The sequence below is a fragment of the Mytilus edulis genome, chromosome 13, assembly GCF_963676685.1.
Source record: "Mytilus edulis chromosome 13, xbMytEdul2.2, whole genome shotgun sequence".
Classification (NCBI taxonomy): domain Eukaryota; kingdom Metazoa; phylum Mollusca; class Bivalvia; order Mytilida; family Mytilidae; genus Mytilus; species Mytilus edulis.
The window spans coordinates 69068176-69077834 of NC_092356.1; the positions used below are offsets into that span (position 1 = coordinate 69068176).

The 9659-nt window shown below is 33.0% G+C and overlaps 1 long non-coding RNA gene across 1 annotated transcript; it reads left to right on the forward strand.

Moving 5' to 3' along the window:
• Positions 1-1216: 1216 nt before the first annotated feature.
• LOC139500016 (uncharacterized) lies at positions 1217-2224 on the forward strand. The gene is made up of 2 exons (XR_011658288.1): positions 1217-1658; positions 2013-2224. It is a non-coding gene; the product is annotated as an uncharacterized lncRNA (long non-coding RNA).
• Positions 2225-9659: the final 7435 nt, after the last annotated feature.

Here is a 9659-nt window from a genome sequence, read left to right on the forward strand (position 1 = left end):
ATACAATGCTATTTTTGTTATTACATTACAATCTATCCAATGCTATTTTTGTTATTACATTACAATCTATCCAATGCTATTTTTGTTATTACATTACAATCTATCCAATGCTATTTTTGTTATTTCATTTGATTTCGATATTCTTAAAAATAGCCCTATAGCTACATGTTAAGATGCGTATCTTGAAGGTATTGTGATATGATCATGTCAATAAATGAAAATAACCCTTAATAAAATGTGTGCGTTCAATGAACTTTTCTAATTTTACCGTCATCAAACATTTACAAGCAGAGGATACATTATAACGCTAGTATCAGGGAAAATATTTCTAGAGGAGGTAATAACAAATTCAGGGAAGGTCAAACTAAAGCTCTAAGTCAGGAATATGACAGTTGTTGTCTATTCGTTTGATGTATTGCAGATTTTAGTTTTACCTTTTGGACATTTCCACGGAGTTCCGTATTTTTGTGTACTTACTTTTTATATGCGGTAGTTGATTTTTGATTCTTAGTAATTTATCTATTTTTAAAATGAGAATTAAACAATAAGAAGTAACAGAGGTATCGAGTTTTATTATTGGCGACACTATAAGTCAAGTGCTTGCTCATGCATTACGTTTTGTTTTGTTGAACCCTTTCGGGACCTCTGCAATTGCAGCTGATGGTGGAGTTTACATTGTTCATTCTTAGTCTTTGTCGGACACATTATTACTTGTGTGAATTGGACTTTCACGATGCAAAGTCTCTTGAAATAATGTTTAAACATTCAAATCCTATCTATAAGAACCCAATCATAAAGTTAGAGACATAGAACCTAAATATAAAATATTTAATAATAAACAGCACAAAAACACAAAAATCAATTTGTTGGATATATCTTATTTAAATAACGATATTGTATCTATATTTTTTTGATATGGCGAGAAGGTGACACAATAGCCAATTTGAGAAAACTTTCCAAAAGGGGATTAAATCGAACAGGGAAGTCCATTTCCTGTAACCTTTGATTGGTGACACACACTTCAAAAGTAACCAATAAACACTACTACATGTCTATTTGTCTCTTTTTTTTCATGTTATCGTATTGTAGGATATCTTTTCTGATAAGATAAAAATGCATGTCAATTAATCAGTTAAGTGAATTCGTTGTGAATACGATGTACGTGTGAATAAAGTTTATTTTAGTTACCGTTAACGATAATCCGCAGCGAAAAATGGAAACGGTGTCAAACGATACAATTAAATTCAACTCCATAGAACTCAATGTATCAGCTGTTATAACAACTATTAGTTCTTTGTTGTCAATATTTGGAGGTTTAGTATTAATTTGGTCATTCTATGTTGTGTCGTCTACTCGCAATACTGTTCGGTTGATGTTAATTGCTTTAACATTAGCAGATATGATATCAGCATTAGGCTACTTTATGGCAAGTGTTAGATGGTTTTATATTAGTGTGCAAAATAGCAGTACTGGTGTTCCCGAATCGGATGACTTCTGTAAAGCTCAAAGTTTTATAACGACGTTTTTAAGTATTGCTTCGTTTCTGTGGACCTCATCCATTGCAATTTATCTTTTCATCTGCGTTTGGTTTTCTCGAGTTGTAGATTTATCTGGAGTTAAGTTTATATGTGTGCATGTGGTAGCTTGGGGAATACCAGGTATGTACTTTTCTAGCATATACATTTTACGGTTAACAATCTAGATATTTCTGAACATTGGTGTTCTTTTATATACGTTAACTTAAAACAGATTGATAATGAGGTCCGCAAATTATCAATTTTATTTCAGGATATCTGAAAACTCAACTTGTTCATGAATGCGGAATAACTTGACCTCAGTAAACCACTTACATTTAATCTCAAATAATGAATTACCTATACCTGCTAAATGTATAATAACAATTAAAAATATTTTGACCAAGTGGCTTTTTCTACCTTAATAAAGTTATGATTTACATATAATTCAAACTGTTATATTCATTTTCTTTGTACTAATTTTGATACATTTGTTAGGAATCATTACAACTGTAGCGTTAACAATGGGCGTTTTAGGACGAAACGAATCACTAACAGGAATAAATGGAGTGTGGTGCTGGCTAGCGGTGACGTCAAAAGATCACAACGGAATTGTATGGATGCTTTTAGCGGGAAAAGGGTGGGAAATACTTACATATCTCATCACTGCCATACTTTATATCCTTATAAAGGATAAAGGATTTCTGAATGTAAGTCATATAGGATCAAACAGTTCTGCATAAATGCAAAACAATGTATTTGTGTTTTTGTTAAGCTTAGCAGTACTGTTAACATGGATTAACGTCTTTTTTCGGAGATAAAACGAATCTAAAATGAAGTTATCATACCACATCTCATTATTTAAAATGATGTAAACATACATGGCGATCTTTATGAAAGGCCATAAATGTTTATCATGATATTATATAACTTAAAGAAATAAACAGCCCCACAACAGTCTTGACAACTAGTGATTAAATATAACTATGAAAACCAACATATGCCTTAAAGCTTATATAGTACATTTATCACATAAATATCACATTTTGATATGAACAAAAAAAACCAAAAAAAACAAAAAAAGAAAGAACGGAAAGACAAGATTAGGGTGAATTAAAAATAACTGTTTGATTTGGTTATTAAATATTATTATAATTATTCGCAGGTATAAAATATAGGCCACTAATCTTGTCAATGATTTTAGCAGATTTGATCTATTATGCAATATGTAAAACCTTTACGTTGGTGTCAATGTTTTTTTCAACCAAATGAAATATGGGGAAACAGTATGTAACATATGGTCACTACTTACAATTATTTGAAAAATACCAAGAAATAAAAAATACCCGAAAGATTGCATAAAAATATTATCAATAGTTAGTATATCTACCCTGCTTAAGTGTAATAATTGATCAGTAGAAATAAGTTAGACAAAGAGTAGAATATTTATACTTCCAGAAAAAAAGAAGACGGCAATTTCTATGGAATCAAATCAGTTCAGGACTTCGCAGAGAAGACGAATTATTTTGTTTTACCTGGTTGGTTCTTTATTGTCTTAGAATATGGGGTACTGTGCGATTTTTTCTAGACATTGCAAAGTTTAATAGCGGACACGTAGAAATTGCATTTCTTATGTTACAGTCATATGGTGATAGTGCACAGGCTTTTTGGAACTTTATTTTATTTTGTGTTTGTGATCAAACTGTTCGTTCTTATATAATGAGCCGTTATCTAACTTGTGGCAACACATCTACATTACGTAACACGCATGGGGATATTCAACATATAGACGATGAAAATAGTCCATTGTTAAGAAATCCAGATTTATGAGTAGCAAAAAAGATAAAACATATTGACACATGGACGTGTTATGCCTTTCGAAACATGTATATATTAATCTGCATATGAGTTCAATAAAAGAAAACTATTTCCATCTTCTTACTATCAACAGTTATTTGAACACATTACCTATCATCTTTGTTTACTTCTTACCAAATGTCAGTATCAGTGGACTGGTCGTGATAATAAAATTATTGGGTCAGTTCGCAATTGACATGCGCGAATGCCCCGCGTAAGGATCTACTTTCCCTTTCATACACAAAATCGTGCGTGATTTTTTTCGCAGAAACTCATGCGTTTTTTTGTGAATCAATGAAAAAACATTTGTCATTCTTTGAAACAAAGCCTTTTTGAACACCCAAAAATGGAAAATTAACAATAGCGAACGATTTTCGTACCTTTTGTCGTAAAATTTTAGTGTGGAGTTTCCCGTTTAAAACAGAAATATCTAAATCCAGGAAAGGACAGTTATTACCGTATAAATTTTATTTATTTAAACTAAGTTCCTTGGGGTAAATTTCAGCAGTATATTGAGAAAACTTTTAATTATTTAATGAAAAAATATCATCAAGATTTTGTTTTGAGGTAAAATTGTACAAGTACATACATTTTTTCAATAAACCTCACGTAATTGATTGATGAAATCCTACTCTTATCTTATCAGAAGATCTACCAAACAACACTTTTACGTGCATTAAAAAATCATACAAGTCGACATTTAGTTAAGATTGAAAATTTGCACATTTCAACATTCAAAGATTAAAAGTGTTCGACGTCCCTCTAAGATTAAAACCACTCTATAAAATAGTACATGGTGTATCAAACAACACATAAGATATATCCTGTTTTGCTAATTTATATAAATATATATAGTCATATTGTAATAAAAGAGGGACAAAAGATTTCAAAGGCACAGTCAAACTCATAAATCGAAAATAAACTGACAACGCCATGGCTAAAAATGAAAAAGACAAACAAACAATAGTACACATGACACAACATAGAAAACTACTAAAGAATAAACAACACGAACCCCAATTACATTCTAATAAATGTAACATTGATTGATCTTACGGAACAATTGCAAAAGAGAAAATGTAGATATTAAAGATAAGTCTGAAATCTGAAATGAACTAAAAATGCCATGATAGAAACGAAATACGACCAAACGAAAGAACTCAGTATACACATTCAAAAAATTTAAAAAAAAAATAAAGACTCATAAACACAAAACCACGAAAAACTGCGGCTGATATTTATTTCTTTGATATAATTCACAAAAACAAAAATAATGTTTTATCAATTTTTGACGTATAATATTAGGAATAATTGAGGGTTTCGTCAAATCAGTAATCTTCGTCGGCACTTGCGGCATTTGCAAAAGACGGGCGAAAGATACCAGAGGGACTTTCAAATTCATAGATCGAAAACAAACTGACAACGTCATAGCTAAATAATAAAAATTTAAACAGACAGCTAATATTATACAAGGCACAAAATAGAAAGTATACCAGGCACAACATAGAAAGTATACCAGGCACAACATAGAAAGTATGCAAGGCACAACATAGAAAGTATAGCAGACACACCATAGAAAGTATAGCAGACACAACATAGAAAGTATACAAGGCACAACATAGACAGTATACCAGGCACAACATAGAAAGTATACCAGGCACAACATAGAAAGTATACCAGGCACAACATAGAAAGTATAGCAGACACACCATAGAAAGTATAGCAGACACAACATAGAAAGTATACAAGGCACAACATAGAAAGTATACAAGGCAAAACATAGAAAGTATACAAGGCACAACATAGAAAGTATACCAGGCACAACATAGAAAGTATAGCAGACACAACATAGAAAGTATACAAGGCACAACATAGAAAGTATATCAGGCACAACATAGAAAGTATACCAGGCACAACATAGAAAGTATAGAAGACACACCATAGAAAGTATAGCAGACACAACATAGAAAGTATACCAGGCACAACATAGAAAGTATAACAGGCACAACATAGAAAGTATACAAGGTACAACATAGAAAGTATACCAAACACAACATAGAAAGTATACAAGGCACAACATAGAAAGTATACAAGGCACAACATAGAAAGTATACCAGGCACAACATGGAAAGTATACCAGGCACAACATAAAAAAACACAACACAAAACCAACAAAAATCGGGGGATACACCCGGGTACTCTGGAAGGGTAAGCCGATCCTATTTCAAATGTGGTACCCGTCTCAGCACTCTACTGTGCTGCAACATTTTTGTTTTAATTTCCCATTGATAAACTAACAAATTATGCAAAGTTGAACATAGTTGAACATAGCTGAATTTGGCAATATTTTTTTTTCTCAGGTCTCTGTTGGGCATATTGCCCTTAACGCCTCAATGTTTTTTAATATCCTTTATTGTAAATGATTATTTTTTAATCAAGAAAAATGATTTGAACGGTAGACATTTTTTAACTGTCACTTTCATGAAATCTATGATATGGCTATACAACAACGCCATATGTTAGCCTCTTTACATAAAGGCCTATAAAAAATAGCTTTAACATATAGAACAAGATAAAATACTGTAATGATGTAAAAAGCAATCTACGAATCGGAAAGTATCAAGCAATCTTATCAATATTGGTGTGTATAGTTTACAGAGAGACAGGACACGATAGAACAAGACATTTCAGGATATATAAATATTATATAATACAATAATATAAGATAATATAATATACTGTTGATAGGAACTATGTTAAATGATCTTTGTGTAAAACGTTAAAAGTGTGTCATGTTGTTCTTTTTATCGTATGAATAACTTTGGTGTTGAAACTTAGTAGCAACTTCTTTGGCATGAGGTGTTTATGATGTGAGCATTACCTGAAACGTATAATAAATAAACTCATCATAGTTACCAGGACTAAATTTTGTATATACGCCAGACGCGCATTTCGTCTACACAAGACTCAGCAATGACGCTCGAATAAAAAAAGTTAAATAGGCCAAATGTAAAGTAAACGAGGTTGAAGAGCATTGAGAACCAAAATTCATAAAAGTTTTGCCAAATACAGCTAAGATAATCTATGCCTGAGGTAGAAAAGCCTTAGTATTTTTAAAATTTAAAAAAAATTTGTAAACAGTTTATTTATAAAAATAACCATATCAGTGATATTTCATGTCAGCACAAAAGTGCTGACTACTGGGCTGATGATACCCTCGAGGAAATAAATCTCCACCAGTTGTGGTATAAACGCTGTAATCACAACTTTGTATTTGAATGTTGTATTCCGTGAAAAATATAAAAACCTTAAAAAAAACTCTGATCCAACTACTTTGTCCTAGATTGTTTCATTTCGTTAGGAATAACTCAGTACGCAACATTGTGTCCCAAAGTGTTTAATTTTTCAGAAATTACTGTTGGTTTGAAAATCTGTAGCCACTACACTGTCGTGAAGTATTTTATTCCGTGTTGAATAACTTCGGCGTAGAAACTTAATTGCCACTTTTGTGCTCTGAAGTGTTCATTCCGTAAGGAATAAATGAGACCTTAAAGCAAATAGGACCAAACTATTGTCTTCTGAACTGTTGTATGCCATTAGGAATGATTGTGGTGTAGACACTTTGTACCAACTACTGTGTCCTGGAGTGTTTAGTAAGTAAGAAATGAGGCATTTGATAAACATAGAACACAATACTGTTTCCCTAAATGTTTTATTCTGTGAGGAAAAACTGGAGTGTGAAAACGTTGATGCAACAACATGTATCCTGAATAGATTATTCATTCAGGAATAATTGAGGCGTGGAAACTCTGTAGCCATTACTGTGTCCTATCAACCAGTAGGTCTTCATCTGACCCTTTCCCTGTAAATTTAAAACATTTGCATACAATATGTAACCCCTAATTTTGGTTCATCACTCAAGACATTTTACGGTCGCCATCATGAGCTGATTGGCCATTATGACAAAGGTGTGTCAGAAATCATATCTGATATTCTTCCTTAGTCATAATAACCTTCCATCATTACCGACCTCAACAAAGAAATAACATGACGGGTGCCTATACGGTGCAAGAAATGCTTACCCTTCCGGAGCACCTGATTTCACTTTTAGTGTAGTTTGTGTTGTTTCTTAATCAATATTTATAACTGTTGATGTAAATGTCCTTTGGTTTTGTGAGTCTTTGTTTACTCCTTGGTTTTGATTGATATGGTCTTTGGTAAGTTCATGATGATCAGTCTCTAGTTTTTAATGTAAATTGTTGGGTTGTTTACGTGAGTATGTCTGTCATTCTTCAATTTATGAGTTAATGTTTACCCTTCTGTCCCCTAATTGAAGCATGTCTTTTGTCTAACAGTCCAAAGGTATCCGTCACATGGGAATCACTCAATAAAGACAAAAGTAGTATACCGCTGTTCGCAATTTATAATTCGATTGAGAAAAAAAAAACAAATCCGGGTTACAAATTAAACCTGAGGGAAACGCATCAAATATAAAAAAGGGACAAAAGATACCAAAGGGACAGTCAAACTCATAAATCGAAAATAAACTGACAACGCCATGGCTAAAAATGAAAAAGACAAAGAGACAACAATAGTACATATGACACAACATATTAAAGAATACACAACACGAACCCCACCAAAAAATAGGGATGATCTCAGGTGCTCCGGAATGGTAAGCAGATTCTGCTCCACATGTGGCACCCTTCGCGTTGCTTATGTGATAACAAATCCGGTAAATAGTATATTTCGGTAGGTCACATTCATTAAAGGGAAGGGGATTGTAGTAACGACGTAAAGAACATATCCGATATCATTTGTGAAATGGTAATTCCATAACTCGTGAAATTAACGAAGGGATGATTTCAACTTCACCATTATAAGAGGAAAACTACGACAAAACAGAAACACGAAATTAAAACGTTACACACACAGAAAGAAATGAACTGATGAAAAATCTTTCTTAATTTAATTTTCTTAAATAGTGTGTCATACATGGGATACCAATATAATAATAATTTATTCATGTAAGTTACGGACTTCAGTCCACGATTTTGTTTCGACATCATTATTAGGAAGGCAATTTATAACAAAACATGAATCCATGTAAAGGTTTGAGTGACCATATTTAATTTGAGTATAACTTGGTAGTCATCTCATCCCTTTTTTGACATATAACAATGATATGAGGTACCTTTATTGGCATGTCACTTGTTTCTCTGACTTACCACGATGTGATTAGTTACATTTATTGTACCGCCAACTGTTTCCCTGACCTTCAGTGATGTGACTAGTAACCTGTAACCTGTTTATCTTACCTACCACGATGTGATTAGCTACCTTAGTGTCATGTCAACTCTTTCTCTAACCTACCACGATGTGATAAGTTACCTTAATTATCTTTTAACCTGTTTCTCTGACCTACCACGATGTGATAAGTTACCTTTATTGCCACGTCGCCTGCTTCTCTGACCTACCACGATGTGATAAGTTACCTTAATTATCATTTAACCTGTTTCTCTGACCTACCACGATGTGATAAATTACCTTAATTATCATTTAACCTGTTTCTCTGACCTACCACGATGTGATAAATTACCTTAATTGTCATGTCGCCTCTTTCTCTGACCTATCACGATGTGATAAGTTACCTTTATTGACATGTCACCTGTTTATCTGACCTACCACGATGTGATTAATTACCTTTATTGTCATGTCGCCTCTTTCTCTGACCTACCACGATGTGATTAATTACCTTAATTATCATTTAACCTGTTTCTCTGACCTACCACGATGTGATAAGTTACCTTAATTATCATTTAACCTGTTTCTCTGACCTACCACGATGTGATAAGTTACCTTAATTATCATTTAACCTGTTTCTCTGACCTACCACGATGTGATAAGTTACCTTAATTATCATTTAACCTCTTTCTCTGACCTACCACGATGTGATTAATTACCTTTATTGTCATGTCGCCTTTTTCTCTGACCTATCACGATGTGATAAGTTACCTTTATTGACATGTCACCTGTTTATCTGACCTACCACGATGTGATAAGTTACATTTATTGCCATGTTGCCTTTTTCTCTGACCTACCACAATGTGATAAGTTACCTTAATTATCATTTAACCTGTTTCTCTGACCTACCACGATGTGATAAGTTACCTTTAGTGCCATGTCACCTCTTTCTCTGACCTACCACGATGTGATTAATTACCTTAATTGTCATGTCGCCTTTTTCTCTGACCTATCACGATGTGATAAGTTACCTTTATTGACATG